The sequence below is a fragment of the Anastrepha ludens genome, chromosome 4, assembly GCF_028408465.1.
Source record: "Anastrepha ludens isolate Willacy chromosome 4, idAnaLude1.1, whole genome shotgun sequence".
NCBI lineage: Eukaryota > Metazoa > Arthropoda > Insecta > Diptera > Tephritidae > Anastrepha > Anastrepha ludens.
In genome coordinates this window covers 19451280-19471885 of record NC_071500.1, presented here as the reverse complement: position 1 = coordinate 19471885, position 20606 = coordinate 19451280, and the positions used below count along the sequence as shown (strand labels likewise).

Below are 20606 nucleotides of genomic sequence, written 5' to 3'. Positions count from 1 at the left end.
TTATGCATGCGTATGGGGGCCAGAACCCTTGCTTGATATCCATTAGATATACAAATGCTTTGTGAATAGATAATGGTCTATTTTAGGGCTGCTAAAGGGCACTTTTATGATGCAATAATTTGGGTTCAAAATTAAAAAAAAAAACAGCACGGAAATGTCACACGTAAAAATGTAACGGGCGTTTGTTTAGAGCCACAACGGAGTTTTTCTTAAATAAAACTCAACATATTTGAATCAAAAAAGGTTTGTACCATTAAGATAGTTTATTTTTCTTCAGATAAATCTTCAGCACTCTAAGGTGACGTCCGCTAACCTATTGCTCTACCTTGAACAAGGCGGGGCTGATATAGTTCTGACCCAGGAGGCGTGGTAATTCTGGACTCGGGACGAAAAAGTACAAACTGATGGCGCATAGCGGGTAAGGTAAACCAATATCTTGTATGCTCATCAGGAACTAAATGCATTTATTTTGCCTAATTTCAGCAATGAAGACATTCTGACTGCGAGTCTGGCGGATCCTGTCGGAAAGATGTGGCTGATGTCGGCCTGTAAGGTGCATGAGGACGAGGTGGAGCCAACTCCGATGACGCTGAGAGAAGCTTTAGCTGAAGCGAGACGCAGGAAAACCGGCGTTATTATAGCCGCTTACGCGAATTCCCTTCCCACCTGCGGGCGAAGTTCTTAAACGAAAACTTGTTTATTTGCAAGAGGGGAAGAACCCCACTTTTATTACTGCAATCAGGGAAGAGGCTCTGGATCTCACTATAGCCTCCTCCTCATTGTTACACCGAATTTCCGATTGAAGGGTGCTTAGTACTCATTCCTTTTCCATACCACAGGTATATTCAATTCTCTCTCACTGAAACCCGTCCAAAAAGATCCTCCTACTGGAATCTGAAGAGAATGGACTGAGATACATACGGCAGAAATCTGCTAAGCCTTCTCCCCCTCAGTGATCTGGTTTGCAATAAGGCTCTTGAAAGCTCCAGCCCTAAGAAGGAAGAACCGCCTTGGTGAACAGCTCAGCTTTCTGAGCTTAGGGTTTCGTGCAGGCACCTTTTTAATAGAACTAAAAGAATCAAGTCTCCCTCAGGATAGAAACTGTATAAAGTTAAGGCTAGGAATCTAAAAGTCCGAAATTTAGAAGGCCAAGTGGAACTCTTGAAGAAGCTTCTGTAGAACTGTGGAGGGCTGTCATGAATCTTCAAGGTTTACACGAGCACTTACGAGGAACTCCGCTTCCTTGGAATACCTGAGGGGCGATCGGGATGTTGGGCGATGAGCGGCGAGGAATCACTAAATTTCCTTCTCGACGCTCATTTTCCGACGAATCCAGTATCTAGTAGCACCAACCGGGGAAGTACACCAAACTGTCGCCGGAGCTGGGGCTGGCTGCTGGATAAGCGTCACTTGCCTTGGGCCATTGGCTCCTTCCGGCCCTTTAAATCGCCTGATCTAGATGGCGGAAGTGTCATGCCGCTGGTTGAGCCTTATCTATATGAGCTGCATAGCCAAGGTCTACATCCCAGTATCTTGGAGGGCTGTGAGGGTGTGTTCACACCCAAAGCAGGCAAGAGCTCACACGCCTAAGGATTTCAGGCATGTCTCAATCAGTCTCTCATCTTTCTGGCTGAAAACCCTTGAGAGACTGATTGACCTGCACATAAGAAACGAAATTCCTCGGGGGCGCTTGTAGGATGATTGCCTACTCGGACGACACGGCACTGATTGTCAGAGGAAAGTTTTTAGATACCCTGTACGATTTGATCTGAACGTAGTTGTTCAGTGGAACTCACTGGAGAGATGACATCGGTTAAGAAGCAGGGGAGAGTCCAACGGTCTGCACTCATTGGAATTATTGGGTGGTTTCAAACCACTTCTACTCTGGTGCTTAATATAATGTTAAATGTGGTACCTGTAGATATTTCGAGCAAATTTGCCGCTGTATGTACTGCAATTAGGCTGAAAGGTTTGGGCTTCAGGCTCGACCTCACTTGCGGAGTCTCAAGTATCCTCAGTATCTTCCCCCCAACAACGGACAAGTGTGCACCCTCGCTTAGTCCAAGCAAAACTTTCTCCACTCACATCCCATCAAGGGAGGAGTGGGTTGGGTGCAACACTTGGGGACAGGGCTTGGTTAACTAGTTCACGGCTGGCTCTAAGTTGGACGGTAGGGTTGGAGGACGAGTATTCTGCAAAGAAACTCAGACTCAAATTTAGGTTGTCGGTTCACTGCAGTATGTTTCAAGCAGAGGTTGCCGCAATCAAAAAAGCAGCTTATTGGCTACTTAATTGCAAAATAACTAGGAGGTAAACATCTACTCCGATATCCAAGCAGCAAGTAAGGCCCTGGGCTCTATTATGGTGCACTCGAAACTGGTCAGCAAATGCCTGGTTTCACTTTCGACTGCATCCCAACTCTTTGATATAAAGCTAACCTGGCTACCTGGTCATAACCTGACATAGCAGGCCTTGATAGACAAAATCTGATAAACTTCATCTGCAGCATTAAGCAGCTAACACAGCCGGATTGGATCATAGCCATTTACCATTCTGATCATTTTCTCGGTTGGTCTTTAGGTCTTGATCTTTCATCAGAAAAAAAGCATTCTGCAGATGGGACATGGTCAAAAGGTTATTCGTTCTTTTTGCGTTTTGCAATAGATTCTGCATCGCCGCCGATAACTGCATGTCTCTAAATTTCTTGAGTTAAGTTATAGTCCTCCACTGAACAGTTCAGTGATATCCCAATAAATATTTCTATGTGTCTCAAACAAGTACCCTTTATTGAAAGGAAGTTAATAGCAAGACCGCGTAAAGCAAAGAATTTTGTTATTATGTGCGCTTGATTGGATTCGCGCAGAATAAACTAATAAAATTCTTGTACATACATAATATATATACGCGTACGTGTGCAAGTGTATGTTTGAAGGGCTGCCTGTAAGTCGAACATAAACCCTCTGGCTTTTGTGTTGGACGCATGGCGTTTATAACTTTACTCTTAACCCTTTTTTAGCGATGAGATTAGATTAGAAAGTAGTTTGTTATAGAGTCGAAGCTCCGCATGTATGTTTATTAGAAGGGTGCAAGTGTGAGAATAAGTTGAGGTTAGTGCTACTTAATTTTCACGTATTTTCATTTCCCGCTAACACATACACACTCATGTGAGTGGTTACCCTGTAGTCAAAGATATAGTTCTTTTCTTCCTTAAAGGATTTTAACAGTGAGTGGTGACACTGAAAGGTAACTGACGTTGTGCCTGAGACTCACAGCGCCTTCCGTCAAAATACTTGACGGTAGTGCCGGTGGATCGGGTACTTTCATGTTAGAAGGTTTTGTTCGGGTTGAAACCCTAGCCGGGATAGGCTTTTGATGCTTCCTACTCATACTACGAGATTTCAACTGTCAGTATGTGCGTGAATATTACATTGGCCTTTTATGTACCAGTTAGTAAAATATGGTAGTTCTTAGTAGCCAAAATAAATTCTAATCCAATTAGTGTCACTAATCACTATTTTTTTTTTTTCTGTGAGTTTAAAAAGTAAATATTGTAATAAATGTTAAAAAAAGATATTATTATATCTGCAACTATAAAAAAGAGCTCTGCCGCCATGAAATTGACATACAATGAAACATTCGCTTCGTCAAGTGTTATGTAAAGTCCTTCTAAAACGAATTCTGATGGCCCCCAATTTGGGTCGAACTTTTTAGTTTCTTTTCTCATGTAAAGGCCAAAAATGGTGATATTTTGAAATGATTGTATGGGGAACCCCCCAGGGGAGTTCCAGGGGGTGTGCCACTGGCATGGGTGGATCGGCCGTCCAAAGTTAGTGGGGATCGGTCATACATTTGGACTCGATTGGAGCACTCTAAATGGGTCAAAGAGGGATTTTTCGTTCGACCCAAATTGGGGGACATCAGAATTCGTTTTAGAGGTATGGTTCCTTCGGCAAAGTTTCTTATTTTGATCTCTAGAATACGATTTTCACAGAGCAATGAGCGATTTTTAAATCGACCCACCCTAATATATAAGTATATATATATTATATGTACACTTTTGTATGAGTAGTTACATTGCGTAAATAAAGAAGAAGATAAATTAAAATATTATACAAATCTTTTTTGTTCTTTTTAAATTTTTTATACGATTTGATATGATTTTACGAGTATTTTTAAAAAACTAAATATCTCAAAATATTTTTTAAATATAATACTATTTAAACTTCAACTTTTTTTTTATTTATAATGAACTTTATTAAACCAAATATGTACCATTTTGGTCGACAACCTTTTGCCATTTTTCCTCTAGAGACATTATTCCACCAGTGTAAAACTTTTGTGGTTTCTCGGCGAAAAACTGCATCAAGTAATTTTCACAGGCTTCTCTTGAAGCCAACTTTACTCCATTAAGAGAGTTCTGCATTGACCGAATCAAATGGTAGTCCGATGGTGCAAGGTCAGCGCTATATGGTGGATGCATCAAAACTTCCCAGTCAAGCTCTCCCAGTTTTTGCCGAGTCATCAAAGATGTGTGTGGCCTAGCGTTGTCCTGATGGAAGACGACGCCCTTTCTGCTGATCAGTTCTGGCCGTTATTTTTTCGATTGCTTGCTTCAATCTCATCAATTGTTGACAGTAAAGTGTAGAATCAATCGTTCGAGCAGGCTGGAGCAGCTCATAATGGATGATTCCTTTCCAATCCCACCAAACACACAGCATAACCTTTCGAGGGGTCAATCCTGGCTTTGCGACCATGTGTTGAGCTTCACCACCCTTGCACCATCATCTTTTTCGCACATTATTGTCGTATTTGATCCACTTTTCGTCTCCTGTTACCATTCGCTTCAGAAATGGTTCGATTTCATTTCGTTTCAGCAAAGAATCGCAGATGTTAATTCGGTCCATTAAATTTTTCACAGACAATTCATGTGGTCCCCAAACATCGGGCTTCTTTTTGCAACCAGCCTTTTTTAAATGGTTCCAAACCGTTTGATGATGAATGTTTAGTGCCTTGGCGATGTCATGGCAGCTTATGTGACGGTCCTGGTCAATCTTTTCCATAATTTCATCGACTTTTTCAACAATGGGACGACCGGAGCGAGGTGCATCTTTCACATCGAAATTTCCAGAACGGAAGCGAGCGAACAATTGTTGTGTTACACGAACTGATACAGCATCGTCTCCGTAAAATTCACAAATTTCATTGGTGGCGTGTGTGGCATTCTTTCCTTTTTTATTTCCTTTCAAAATATAGCGAATTTCTTCATAATTTCCATAATTTTTGAACAGCTATAACTGTTTTTCTACTTCTCCAAATTTATAATTTTTTTTTTGGTTAAATGAAGCTTAAAATGTCAACTTTCTAACACCATATGACATGACACAATGTGATTGGTAGCACTGGAGATAGATGACTTCAACGACATCTATTGACAAAATACGAAAAGACTTTTTCGACTACCCAACATATGGACATATATAGGCATATATGCTATAGCATTACTTTCCGAAACCATCACCTTTCTTTGCGTTCTTTTTCTGATAAGCCATGGAGGACTACAACTTAACTCGGGAAATCGAGAGACATGCAGCTATCGTCGCTATATGGGAATATGAGAAATAACACCGAGTTTGACATCTCTAATTTTCCTAAGTGAGTCTGTTCATTTGTTCATAAGCTTCGCCGTGAATTGGAGGCAACAGGCGGCGATGCAGAATGTGTTGCAAAATATAAAAAAAAACACGAGTAACGTTCTGACATTGGCCGATTTTCAGAATTTATTCAACAGCTGTCAGCGATCATTGACAAGTCTCCTTTAAAATCACTGGGGACCCTTGAGAGGAAGCTTGGTGTTTCTGGGGGTCCTATCCGTCGAGTTGTACATGAAGATCTGTGCTATAGATCCAACGTTATGCGCAGAAGACAGTTTATATCAGACCAAAAACGAAAACATACCGATTGAAACACCTTCGAAGCAAAAGTAAACACCCTGAAGCGCCTGAGACGATATGGGGGTTTTCTGACGAAAGGCCAAGACCTAAAAATCAACTGCAGAAATTACGTGAATGACAAAGGGCTATGTTTCAAGCCTAGAGATGCTCCCGTTGTCATGCACATGAAGTTTCCAGTGACTATTATGGCTTTAGGTGTTGTGAGCAATAAGGGACCTGTCATGCCACCACATTTTTTTCCTCAATGATTTCGAGTGAATGTCTGCTACCACTATATTGGGGTTCTAGAGACAGTGGTGAAACCCTGGTTTGATAGCATATACAGTGACTGCGGGCATATCTTTCAGCATGACTCTGCTCCTTCACGCAAAGCAAAGACGACACAAGATTAGATGGCAGAAAATTTCCATGGCTACATAACACCGAACTTAAGACTGCCTAACCATTTAGGCCTTAATCCCCTGATTATAATGCATGGGGTATAGTTGAGCGTAAAACCAATAAATAACCTAATAGCTCAATTCTTCCGCTGACATCTGCAATTAATACCGCTATAATCAATATGAATATGGAGCATTTGATTTGGGCATCCGATTTTTTCCGAATTCAGATCGAGTAGGTTATTGCAGCTAATAGAAAATTTATTACATTACTAGCTGTACCCGGCGGGCGTTGCTACGCCAACAATTAAAATAAATTTAAGAAAAATAATTTTACAGAAAAATCAGTACACAAATATTTAATTCATTCTAAACCATTTTATTGCTTTTGTTTCTTTCGTAAAAATTGTGACATTACAAAGTTTAGTTTCAATTTGATGTTCATTGAAGTGCTGTGGGATACACATTTACATACATTTTTCCATCTGGTGCGTAGACGAATAAATCAAAAGGTTTTCCGGCACGTGAGTAAGCCACATAGAGCTGTCCATGGGAGAAGCATGGATTCTCCAAATTTAATCCACAGACTTGTATCGATTGTCCTTGTGCTTTGTTAATAGTCATTGCGAAAGCGAGTTGCACCGGGAACTGTAAACGTTTTAATTCGAATGGCATATCTGTCGGGATCTTTGAGATGAGTGGCAACAGTACGTCTTCACCTTTGAATTTTCCAGTCAAAATTGTTGCCTCGATAGCATTGTTCATCATTTTCTTGACTGAGAGTCTGGTTCCGTTGCAAGGTCGTGGTGGGTTTATGTTTCGAAGAAGAGTACGCTGGGTACGCCAATCTTCAATGCAAGAACGTGCGGCGGAATGCCTGGCAAATCAAGCGAATTCAAGAATTCAGTTGCATATTTGACAACTTCGTCTTGATTCTCGACTTATATTCATGGACTTATATGTTGTCGTTTCACTGGGTATTCCATGCTGAATGTTGAAGTTGGTGGTATTGACATCGATGTTTTCTGGCTGCTAATATCGGTTGAATAGCGCAGAAGTTGCCACTATGCAGCGCCACCTGATGGCAAGTGGCATCAATGATCACACTCTATAAACCTTCTCCGTGGAAAAATACATATATGTATATACCAATTTTTATAATAATCGGTCCAGTAGTTTTTGAGTTCATCGATGACATACAGACAAACATTCATTTTTATATATTATATCTAGATTTTATAGATCTATAATAAGTCAAATAGCGGTCGCCTCTCGGCAGACAATGACAAGCTTTCAAGCGTATTTCTGCCATGTAAAAGCTCCTCATAAAAAATGACTGCCGTTCGACTTCAAACTGTAAGTCCCTCCATTCGTGAAACATAAGTCAACATTAAGACGCTCGTGATAAATAGGCGGTAGAGCTCGGCTAAACAGCCAAAAAAGCGTGTAAGGGCTAATTATATATATAAAATAAGTTAAGGTTGAGCAAAATAATAATCAAATTCATTAGTTTTTCTTTCAAGTTGTCCTCATTTGCCGTGCGCATCTTCTACATTCGTATAATCCTTACTGCTTCCTGTTTCCCTAACGTTTGAAGCATTGCGGTTTATACAGAAGTATTATTAAAAAAATCCTTCTTTGCACTCACCTCTAACTAGTCATTTTGCAGGTGGTTACCGTCTGCTCGCTGTTGAACTACATAGTATAATTGCGTCCATTTATCAACCATGTCAAATGCTAGTCGTCTAGTTTGGATTTTCATTGCATTACTCCTACACATATTTGGAATTTCAATTTTGAATCTCTCTCTATGTTCCTGTTGCAATATTGAGTTATCTATCAGCTTATGTTGTTAGAAAAATTTCACAACTACCAGATATTAAGAATTAGATTTTGATTTTTCCCTTACTTGCAAGCCAAGGCATGCTGTTTGATGAAAATTTTGCTTATGTGTGCAATCTCTAGGGAATGTAAGCCGCAAATATTTCAGCCAGCTGACAGCAAACAACAAGACCACATGCGGATATGAAATGTATGTATGTGTGTAGGTGGATAGCAAATGCTAATATAGATACATTCTCGTACATATACGGAGTAAGGATGCGTGAAATTGTTGCATTAGCAAAATGGAAGCCTAGTAGCATTACACTTTCGCTTCCGAGACATAAATGTAAAACTTATTTAAGAAATTTTGTGATTTTAATAAACAAGCTGAGGCAGAAGTAGTGCCTCAGAAGTATTGCCTGAAGCAATAAATTTTACAGTTCATGATATTTTGCTTCAATTCTTTACTTACAGATCGAAAAGTTATGAGTTGGCAACCCGCAAAGTAACGATACCCACCCGAAGAGCACGAAAAGGGAAGTAGAAAAAAACTATTTCGTGTACAAAATCATAAAAGACTTCCGAGCGTATTTGCAGTTAAATGCTTATACAAAAATATACACTTATTGGGTATGGGAATAAGTTTCTGCCCTCGTAAAAGAGGTGTCGCTGCTGATACTATTTTTGTGTGCGGTCTAGTAATATACTGGTGATTTGAAGGTGTGTATGTGAATACTTTAAGAAGGCGTTCGACGCTATCAAACGAGACGCAATATGGCTGGCACTGAGTAGAAAGGGAGTTCCCGCCAACATAATCCGCCTCATTAAAGCCCTCTACGAGAACTCCGAACTGGCAGTGCTTCTCAAAAGCGATATCAGCGATCCATTCTCTACCAATGCAGGCGTAAGGCAATATTGTCCCCTGTTGCCACTTCTTTTCGCCATCGTCCTTGATGATGTCATGAGCCAACTGACCCTGCACAAAAAAGGCATCGTATGGAGTTTCACCAGGCATCTTGTGGAGCTGGACTTCGCCGATGACATCTGCCTCTTCTTTCCCATATTCTTTGACATGCAAGCGAAGGCGGACAAACTAGTCGCGCTGGCATGCACTGTCGGCCTGGAGGTCAACATCGCCAGGACCAAGGCCATGAGAGTTAACCACAATAACGCAAGGCAGATATTTGTTAACGGATGCCCGGTGGAAATTTTTGAAAGGTTCTACTACCTCGGCTGCATTATCAGGGCAGATGGTAGCGCAGATGAAGATGTCAACTGCAGGCTAAACAAAGCAAGGGCGGAATTCAGGCGAAGCATATAGTATGGGGGTGTTCGCAAAACTCCAAGCCCACTAAACTACGAATATTCGGGTCATACGTGAAGTCCGTATTGTTGTACGGAAGCGAAACATGGCTGGTCTCTAACACCATCACACAGAGGCTACACTCTTTCGCCAACAAATCGCATCATCTGTAAAATATTCTGGCCAAACACCATCAGCAACGACGCGCTATGGAGATCAACGAATGAGGAGCCCATCATATGGCAAATCAAACGCAGAACGTGGCAATGGATAGGTCACACGCTTAGAAAACTACCAAATAGCATGACGAGAATGGCACTGGAGTGGAATCCGCAAGGGAGCAGAGGTCGACCAAAAAACACTTGGAGAAGATTGATATTACACGAACTAGCAGATGCCGACATCTAATGGGACGGTGCCGAAACAACAGCACAGAACCATGTACGATGGAATAGTCTTGTCGAGGCCCTATGCTCCCAAAAGGAGTGCACTAAAGAGTTGGATTTTGACAGATCAACCGTCCATAAAATTTTGCACGCAATGAAAATGGCCCAGAAAGCATGTAACTGGGTGCCACATCAATTGAAGAAGAGGGATATCGAGAGACGTTTGGGGACGTGTGAGATGTTTCTTGAACGGCAGAAAATAAAAGGTGTCTTGCATCGCATCGTCACTGGCGATGAAAAGTGGGTCTACTATGATAACCCTAAGCGTTGAAAATGTTGGAGCCTGCCAGCTGAGCCAGGCCCATCGACAGCGAAAAAAATATTCATGCTTCAAAGGTTATGTCGTGCATCAGAAGGGTGCCATTTATTATGAACTCTTTCGCCCATCTGATACCATCACTGGCTAACGTTACCGACCGCAGCTAATGCGTTGGAATCGATCGCTCAAAGAAAAGCGGCCAGAATGGGACGGTAGACAGGACAATCTGATTTTGCTGCACGACAACGTCCGCCACATGTTGCTAAATCGGTCCAGAAATATTTAGATGAACTGAATTGGGAAATCTTGCCCCACGCGTCGTATTTGAACTTTCGGATAACCATCTGTTCCGATCAATGCAGACAGCCCTTATTGGACAACGGTTCACTTTTTACGAGAGCGTTGGCAGTTGGCTTATTGAGTGGACAAAGTCAAAAGAACTCGAATTTTTCGTCAGAGGAATCCGTATGCTGCCTGAAGGATGGAGTAAAGTTGTAGCTTCAAATGGCAAGTACTTCTCATAATATCATTCAAAATAAAATCATAACATCAATTGTTTAAACAATTCGTAACTTTGGCGTAGGAAGGACGGAAACTTAATCACCATACCCAATAGTTTTTAATTGAATTCCAAAAGCCACATGGGCTACCCTGTATAAGAACGGAATTTACTTAAAAATTAACTCAACTTTACTTTTAGTAACAGAAATGAATAAATAAAAATCAACCACCAATATCTTCAAACAAACAAAAAAGGAAGTGAAAATAAAATCATATGCATGTGGATTCTGTGATAAACATCTTCCCATAACAGTACTACATCTCGACCAGGCTGTGTAATATGAGCAGACAGTTTTTGCAGTTCACCAGCTATCAATATCGCCACCTAACATACTTTTATACGATTATGCATACCCGCTTAACACACATACACACACATGTACAATTTATGCACATACATATGTTACTATCTTATCAGTGGGCGTGTATCCAAACGTTGAGACGCTTGTAAGATGAAGCGCAATTTTGTGATGCTGGCGATGCCATTTTCACCTTGAGCGCTTAACGTAAGAATCCTGCTGATCTCTTTTCATTCTTTACTTTTCTTATCCTAATCCATTTAACGTTTTTGCTTATTTGTCGTCGAATTTAAGAAAGTCGAGAATATTTACTTTTGCTTGTTTGTGTTAGAAATTTATGCCAGCATGTTGATTTAGGCAAACAGGCGGATTTTAATTCCTCCGCTAAAGCCCCGCTTATCGTACCAAACTGATGGTATTCAAGCTCAGTGAACAGAAGTGGGCAACGCCTAGTAAGTCCAACACACAGCTGCATGTAGCATAAGAGTAAAATTTTATAGCATTTAGCTTAACAGAGGGGCAGTGAAAAATTATCGATTTAGAGGCCTGTATCCAATGGCAGGCGGTATAGTTTGGTCCACTTAAATTAATTAGATTTAAATTTAAGTTTTAGAGTTTGTTTTGCTTAATTTTATTTATTTAGTATTACTGCATCCCAATGAATTCAAAATTAAATAATGCATTCACTTAGCGAAATAAAGATAGGGTCTGTAATGAAATACTATTTCTCGTCTATATGCAACAAAAAATCTTGGTTTTGCTTTGTGTTAGTTGCTTTCATATAACGGCAACACGCTGGAATTTTTATTGGGTTGGGACTAAGTCCATAGTGGTTTTATAATTTCTATTGTATTCTATTTTATATAATATAATTTAAATATTCATTCCATAGAACTCTTTTGCTCTATAAAACTCGGTTAGTTGTAGTTTTGAGCTATTTAATTTTTTATTTATTTCTTCTTTTCGGCCGCCTTAGCCGAATGGGTTTGTCATTCCAAGCGGAAGTATGCGCTATCTGGCATGTTGCGAAAACTATCTTAGAAACGAGAATATCACTTGAATATATCCGCTTTTTCACTGACATTCAAACAGCCGTTCGAGCACTCAGCTCCTCCTATACCCAGTCAGATGTGGTTCGATCCTGTCTCTTATCTCTTAACGAAATAAGTGTTCAGAATTCTGTCCAAGTTATCTGGATACCGGGTCACAGTGGATTCGAAGGTAACAGCAAAGCTGATGAGCTCGCAAGAGCTGGAGCTGCGCAATCAAATGTTAGTAACTTACCCACAATCCACATTCCGCTCTCAACATGCAAATTGCTCATTGATCGAGAATTTCACAGCATTGCTGATCGGAGGTGGCGAGTGGAAACTACTTGCGTAACGACCAGACAAATCTGGCCATCCTACAATCTGAAACAGACAAGAACCCTTATAAGTCTTTCGAAACACGAACTAAGGCATATAATATCTCTTATCACCGGTCACTGCCTTTTAGGCACTTATGCACGTCGGCTCGGGGTTCCTCAAAACGACCTGTGCAGATACTGCGAGGACGAAAATGAGGAAGTATCGAGCAGGCATTTGCTGTGCAGTTGTCCCGGTCTAGCCAGAAGTCGACTCGTTCATCTAGGCTCTCCAACAATTGACAATCTTTCAGTCCTCTCGGACCTGAAAATCGAGTCTCTCATAAAATTCTCGAAACGACTTAATATCTTTGACCAAAATCTATAATAAAAATCTCGGTTAGGTGGGGAAATCATATAACAGAATGATTTATGAGCTTTGAGGCTTAGAAATAGAATACACAGGAGGGAAAAGTCAACATTTTCGACATCTGCTCTTCTTTGCTTTTCATCGAATGCAAAAAGCTGCTGAAGTAGCCCGGGACATTTGCGACAGGTATGGAGAAGGTGCCATAGGCGAGTGTACAACACGGAAATGGTTTGCAAAGTTCAAAAATGGCGACTATGACGTCGATGAACGCTCCGCGGTGGAAGGCCTTCTGAATTCTATGAAGAATGTCTCAAATCAATTTTGAAGGATATCGGTGGCCAAACCTGTAGTAAGTTGACGAAAAAAATTAACTGCGATCATAAAACGATTCGCAATCACCTCCATTACCGTCAGCAGGTCGGGTAAAATAATATATCCGCGGTAAGACATGCCTGTTGGCGAGGAGGCGACTAAAATCCGATAGGAGAGGAAGGGGCCCGACTCGTAAACCCTTATATACCCCAAGTTCCTCCAGCGGCAGGGATGTAGAGCTCATCAGAATCAAGACCAGTAAGCTCCTGATTACGGTATACTGGAAAATATTTCAGATTATGAAGTCTATGGGCTGGTGAAATTAGTATTCTATCGCCTCGTACAGGAGAGTGGCACCTCAACCAAATGGCTGATAAGCAAATGCTACAATCCCCTACGTCCCGTTAGAACTCTGGCAAGCCTTCGCGTACATTCCTTATACGTCACCAATAAGTTGGTGGTGCAAACTCAGTTGGGAAATCCTGACTACTTCCTGTCCTGGCCTTGAACTCTATTGCTCATGAAGCGTAGAGTCAAACCTCGCATAGCCTCCCTGCTTGCATGGATAACAATGGTAACGCGGGCTGAAGTCGGGACTCCAAAGAATTGATTATGAATACCCAAAATCAAAAACAAAGCAGCGCGCAAAAAACAGAAAAAGGAGCAGAGATGGTCGAAATGACAACGTGGATGCAGCCTTCAGAAGAAGTAGCTTATTGCTAAGATCCCCGCTGGCAAAGAACGCACTAATTTTGATTGCAGCTGGAAGTGGACGAGCCTGCACTGCGTTTAAAAATGCCAAAGCTGATGCCTCGCAAACTGGCATAGTAACATCAGCATTCAGGGGAAGGATGCCTCCAGCACAGCTATTGGAGGGCCACAATCAGCGCAGTATACCTCACCAGCGGCAGGACGCTTGTCACTCCCATTCCAGCGAATGGCAACTAAAAAATGATCGCCATAAAAGAGAGCACGTCAATCAATGCAATTGAAATATCTCCTCGGTTTGAGCTAAGAAAAGCATGAGAAAGTTGGAGAAAGATGCGATCTCCCAATGCAAGCTGATGATGAGATATATGCAGTAGTTGTTCAGACGTCAAAAGAACACTGGCAACGAAGTCAAAGCTGGAGTTTCAAAAATGGCTGAGCTGCTGGATGTAACGCTGAATTAAAGACGTTCGTGGAAGGCAGCAGAAAACGGGAGGGCGTTCTCGAACCCCCTTAAGAAAACTGCCGCGTAGCAAATAACAGACAGACCCACCTTTGCGACGACAAACCCGAAGCGAACGGCAACTAGTCTGGCTGTCCCTAAGAGTTGTAAGAAAGGCGGGAACAAAAAAAGGTCCCTTAGAAAAAGGGTTGAGGGTTGGCTGACTAAGAGGGGCAACCAAAATAAGACGAAGAAAGAACACAAGGAGCAAGCCATGAAGACTGCACGTAAAGCCATAAGCTGTTGTGATAAAACCCGGAGAAGGTCATAGTTATGCAAACGTGCTGAAGCACTTGCGCCCGAAGATTACGACTGATGAGTCAATCAAAGTAAGGTCCGTTAGGAAAACATAGGATGGGACCATACTTTTGGAGTTTGGTAGGGGAGGAAAAGTCACGTGCATCAGCTGGAAATCACAGGATATCGAAAAGAAAGGATTAAATGTAGACTATAAGGACCCAAACCACGAGCTATACAGGGTTTGATTGAAAAGTAATGAGCCTTATTTTTTTAAGCAGTTTTACTAAACCTTTTGGCTTATACAACTATTGTAATATTCTTCAAAATAGGACCCTTGAGCGTCAATACACCGCTGGTAGCGGAGGAAACATTTTTTAAACTCATCCGCCGAAATCGCGCTCAATTCGACTGTCACAGTTTTTTGGGCCGCCTCGATGGAGTCGAAACGCCTACTCTTCAGCTTTCTTTTCAGGATCGTACTCAAAGCACCAGGTTTCATCTCCTGTGATACAATTCTTTAAAGCATTATCCTGTTCGACACTTTCCAATACTTCACGACTCTTTTCCACACGCATTTGCTTTTGTTCATCAGTCAAAACCTTTGGAACCAATTTGGCACACACTTTGCACATTTCAAGTTTTCTCACGTAGACTAGCACCACGGTCAATGTTCAAAAATTCACGAACCCGGTTAACATCTTCGTCTGTTTGCGTCGTTGAAGGCCTTCCAGATTTGTTCTCTTCGACGTCCTCCCGGCCTTCCTTGAACGACTTGTGCCACCGTTTTACCTGGGCACTGGACAGAGATTGGTCCACGTAAGCTTCCTTGAGTAGCCCAATGGTTACGGTACTCGTTTTGTTTAGCTTTACGCAAAATTTGATCGAGTAACGTTGCTCCAACGATCGCTGCATTCTCGCTACTGCAAAATCCTAACACACTTTTAAAACAGCTTTCACGCGCGGAGCGATGTTGACTGCACCGCTGTTGCCAGTGAACTGGGACCGGTTTCTAGTGGAAGGGGAAGGTCCATCGATCATTTTCCCCCACCAACCGATTCGGTTGATCGCTTGGCAGACGCTCCGCGCGGGAAGGCTCATTACTTTTCAATCAAACCCTCTAAGTGTCATTGTCTATGGGTTTTTTTGGCTCCGAAAACTAACAGCCAGCCCAAAATAAATCTCACAAAAAAAGCGCAGGTATATATGGTAAAGTTCGGCCTCGACCTTTAATAAACTCTGTGGGAGCAACTTAAGTGTTGCCCTATTTAAAACTTCATCTGCGCCAGCACAAAATGATTGAGTAGCTGTAGTAAGCGTAGTTTTAATATATTTGTTTTATTAAGCTGCTGCAGCTGTGCCAGAGCTGCTTTTCTTGCTTTTATTTTTATTTTTTTCGAAAGAAAATAGCAAAGTAAATAGCAAAAGGTGCATGGTCAAACTTACACACACGCATATACATAAGTAAGAGTGAGTGTAAGAATTAGGTCAGATCGCTGTCCATAAAAAAAAGTGAAAATACTATTCCTCTTTGAAGTATTACGAGGCGAGTATTATAAAAAAGAAAAAATTATAGATACTAAATAAAAAATATTTATTTAGGCTTCCCTATTGCCTACAAACAACAAATTAAAAAAGTTTTCTTAATAGCGGTTGCCCTCGGTAGGCAGTGAGAAACCTCGGAATGTATTTTTGTTCCTCATAATAAAATATCTACCGTTCGGAGTCGGCTTAGAACTGCAGGTCCCTCCATTTGTGGAACAACATCAAGACGCACACCACAAATTGAAGGAGGAATTCGGCCATATCCCTAAAAGAAGTCTACGTGCCGATCATTTATTTTAATTTATTTTTAATACCTGCAAATACAGTTTTTTTTTCTTATCAGTTTGGCATTTGAGGACTGAAAACAAATTTTTTTGTTGAATGCTTATGAGGAAAGTATCTCAAATCAGAAAAAAATGAACAAACATATTTGAAAGAATTAACGAAACAATTTTTTTTTAGTTATTTTGTGACCGGCAAAATAATTGTTTTATCATAATTTTTTTCACTTCTTATCGATTTTTTGGAAGAGAAAATTGCTTGTAAATTGGATTTTAAATTTTCAAATAGGTTGTGAGTTTTTCGAACTTTTTTGTGACCCATTCTAATAAACATTTTGCAAAACAAAATGAATGGACAGCAGTTGTATATAAATACCAACACAGCGCATTTGCGGACAGAACCTATTTATACTCGTACATACACATATACTTATGCAAACATTACTGTGTACAAGCGAAATGTTACGTATACGCCCTGCTGTTTATTTGCACGCGAGCAAACGCATGCGGCTGTGTTGTTTGCATAGCCGCTGGGAACGTGGTCACTCACGCAACTAATGCACATGTGTAAGTTGTTAATTAAACTTGAATGTAAGTCAATTACGGGAATTTCAAAGCTTAATTGTGTTCACATTTTCATGTTGATCGAATACTGCACGTGAGACCCGTCTTTGGGAGTCAGTGCACTGTATTTGCAGATGTTTTACGGCAATCGACGATGCTGCTTTTGCAATTCGTTGAAGGTGCGATACAGCGTTTTCACTTTTTTTTAGCATGACATCTAAATGGTATAAAATGGTTTTTACATAACGACTGTTTGTAACCGGATAAAGGAATCGAGATAGCTTTAGGTTAGGTTAGGTGAGTTTGCACTACCAGATATGCCACCTGTTCTCGTAGCGGTGCATAGTGTTCCTGATGCCAGCGGACAATCTGGTGCCTTACGTTCGCTTTGGTAGGAAGTTTGATGTGTTGGTCCCAGTTAGAGATCAATGACTACGTCCAGAGAACCTACTAACGGGAGTTATGCACACTTTCTACTAAGACGAGGACACTAAGTATTTCTACGCTATAGTACTGATAGCTATTGTATTCTTAGCGGAAGCCTATGCCATCTTGAATGTAACATAGTGGCTATTTGAGAAAAATTGGCGGTGCGTTGGAATATGTGGTGACAGTTAAGCTGCACTCAGAACCTTTGCTAAGCCTCGCTGCTATTCGAATTAAGTCGGTGAATGTAAGACAAAACTGAATAGTTTTGCAAAGAGCAACAAAATGTCTCGTATTTGGGAGCCCGGACATAGTGGTATTACAGGGAACGAGTTGGCTGATAAATTGGCTAATGAAGGCTCTGCAAGCATGCCACTAGACCCTTGAACGCTTTCTAGGTCTCAATTTTGCATTAATAGATTGAGGAATTTGTGAGGTTGACCCATGGAAGACGTTAGACTGGGTTGGTCTTCGTCAGAGTAGCTCAGTGCTTGGTGAAAGAAGCAAACATGAAATTAGCGACCTTTCCCCTAAATCTCAGTAGAAAGCACTGAGAGTACTGGTGGGTGTAATCACAGGGCACAAGGCATGTGATCAGTAAAAGACTACCAATGGAATCACTGGCGACCCCATATGTCTATCGTATCTTAATAATGAGAATACTGCAGAGCATTTTCCCTGTAGTTGGCCGGCGGCTTCTGGAATCAGACAGGAAGGTGGCTGGCGAAGTACTGCAGTTTTTCCGTCTTATCTTCCATATTGTACCTTCTCTGTCTCCCTATTATTTCCACTGTAAAATATTTAAATTTTGTAAAATGGCCTTCCTAACTGAGTGCTTGCTAACTCCTTCACAAGTCTAATCTAACCTAATCTAGGTTAGGTTAAATTACTGCGTATGCAAGCGCTTACTTTGACGAAAAAAAAGAGGGAAAGAACAGAATAGAGGCGGAAAAGGGAGAGAGGCATTACCTTAGAAGAATGAAGACTTAGCGATAGCTATTTACATTTGCGTTAACCGCTGAAATTCATCAGGTGTGTAATAACTAAATCGGCTATTTCCCCAGATGTAGCAAAACAGGAAGAGCGAGGAAGACTGTATTCCAACCCGAAAAGAGCAAGACAACTCAGAAGAATGTGCAAAAATGATTCCACCTCATCCTCCAGACAGCTACTTCAAAAATCACTCAAAAATGAATGAAAAGTCTTACCTAACGTCCAGTGTTCACTAAGGCACCCATAAAATTCGTGGTCCGAGGCTTTTTTAGCCTTAGAAGTTCGTGGCTAGAAGAATTTTGCGACTTTGCATGTTTGCGTACTATCTCAGCGCTCCTGGATTTACGTGAAACCGACTTTTCCAGGAGTATACCACGGGTTTTTGAGGGTACTCCTTTTCGTGGGGAAACTGTCTCGAGGGTCCTGGTTTAGCGCTCTCATTCATCCATCAGTTTTTCGCTCACTATGTCACTATGACCAGGAATCCAAATGAGCCTAATATCGAAGTATTCGAATGCAGATGCGAGAGTAGTGAGGTATTCTCTGATTAATTGGGAGACTATTAATAGCGCCTGGTGATAAAAGCCGCTTGGATGTTGAAGAAATTATCACATAGATATGAGCTAGTTTTTGGGTAATTTTATTTCTATAGTCAAAAAATAGTTGAAAGAGGTGGCAACTCTACTCATAAGTAATTAATGCTGGCATAAGAGTCTTTATGCCCGTATTGGTATATTTTATTCACTTCTTCAATAATTTGAAACATTTAGCAACCTAATGTGAACGATTTCAGGGATGATATCTACTTAAATAATTTCAGGAAATAATAAATTGCAAAAAATAAATTGTATGGATAAAATAAAAATAATAATATGTGGAATCAAAAATATATAAATTTTCCAAACAGGTTTATCATATTCCTTTTAGGCGGCAAACTTATTCCAATGTATTTTTGAATTCAAATAGTTGCAGTTTTAATTTTAGATATTTAAATAATTAATATTTAATAAATAACCAAATTCAAAAAGTGTGCAGCCCCGTTCAAAAATATTTTCGAGAAGATTATCACCTTTGCAGAAAATTAAGCATTATATGTAAGAAGCATATAAAGTACATATAAAGCCTAAAAATAAGAATAAAAAATGGCAATTCTATTCAAAAGCATGTTTTACAATCAATCTGTAATATTTTATTTACTTTTCAAACAATTTGGAAAATGTGGCAACCCTGTTCAAAAATATTTCTGACAACTTATTGAGGTGGCAACTCTGGTAAAAAAGCATGTTTGATAGTCACTTTGTAATATTTTATTCAATTTTCAAATAATTTCGAAAATGTGGCAACCCTGTTCAAAAATATATCTGAAAACTTATTTAAGCGGTAATTCTAGTCAAAACAGTATTTGATGACCACACTTTTATTTTTGATTTAATTTGAAAAAGATGGCAACCCCTCTCAGTAATATTTCTGAATAGATTTTTATCTTTCTAGAATGTGGTAAGCTAGCAACCACATTTTATTTAGGGGGCAGCTCTATCCAAACCATGTTTAGCAGTTATTCTGTAATATTTTGAAATAATTTGGAAAAATGTGGCAACCCTGTTAAAAAAAATTCTGCCAAATTATTTACTTGGCAAGTCTAGTCAAAAGCATGTTTGATAGTCACTTTGCAATATTTGGTTTGTTTTTCAAATTGGAAAATATGGCAACCCAGTTAAAAATATTTCTGGCAACTTATTTACTTGACAACTCTAGTCAAAAGCGTGTGATTGGTTATCAGTATTTGTTATTTAACTTCCAATTTGAAAAATGTGGCAACACTGCAGACAAATATTTCTGAACAGATTTTCATCTTCCTAGAATGCTGGTTAGCTTACAATATTTTATTTAGGTGGCAACTAAATTCAAAAACATGTTTGACAGTCATTTCAATCAAATATTATGATTAAATTTTCCATTAATTTGAAAAAGCTGGCTACATCGTTCAAAAATGTTTCTGGGTAGATTTTTACATTGTATGAATATATAAAAATAAGATTATAAAAGCGCTTGTTGATTCACCCCATTTTATTTAGGTGGCAGTTCTAACTTAAAGTATTTCTGAACTAAATCTGTGCCTTTCCTTTGATTACCATCTTAAATAATATGGAAAAGATGGCAACCTTATACAAACAATTTTAGTGATGAAGCTTTTCTAGCTAAGCTAAGAAAGCCAAACATTGCAAGATGTACAAAAATTGCTCACTTAAAGCAAAAAAATTTAAACAGATTAACGCTCATCGGTGTTGTAAGTGGGCACT

General features: G+C 40.2%; 1 protein-coding gene across 2 annotated transcripts in view; it reads right to left on the bottom strand.

The window, feature by feature from the left end:
* Window positions 1–20606, bottom strand: part of LOC128860193 (regulating synaptic membrane exocytosis protein 1) — a 265936-nt gene that overhangs the window by 231771 nt on the left and 13559 nt on the right. The window lies entirely within an intron of this gene.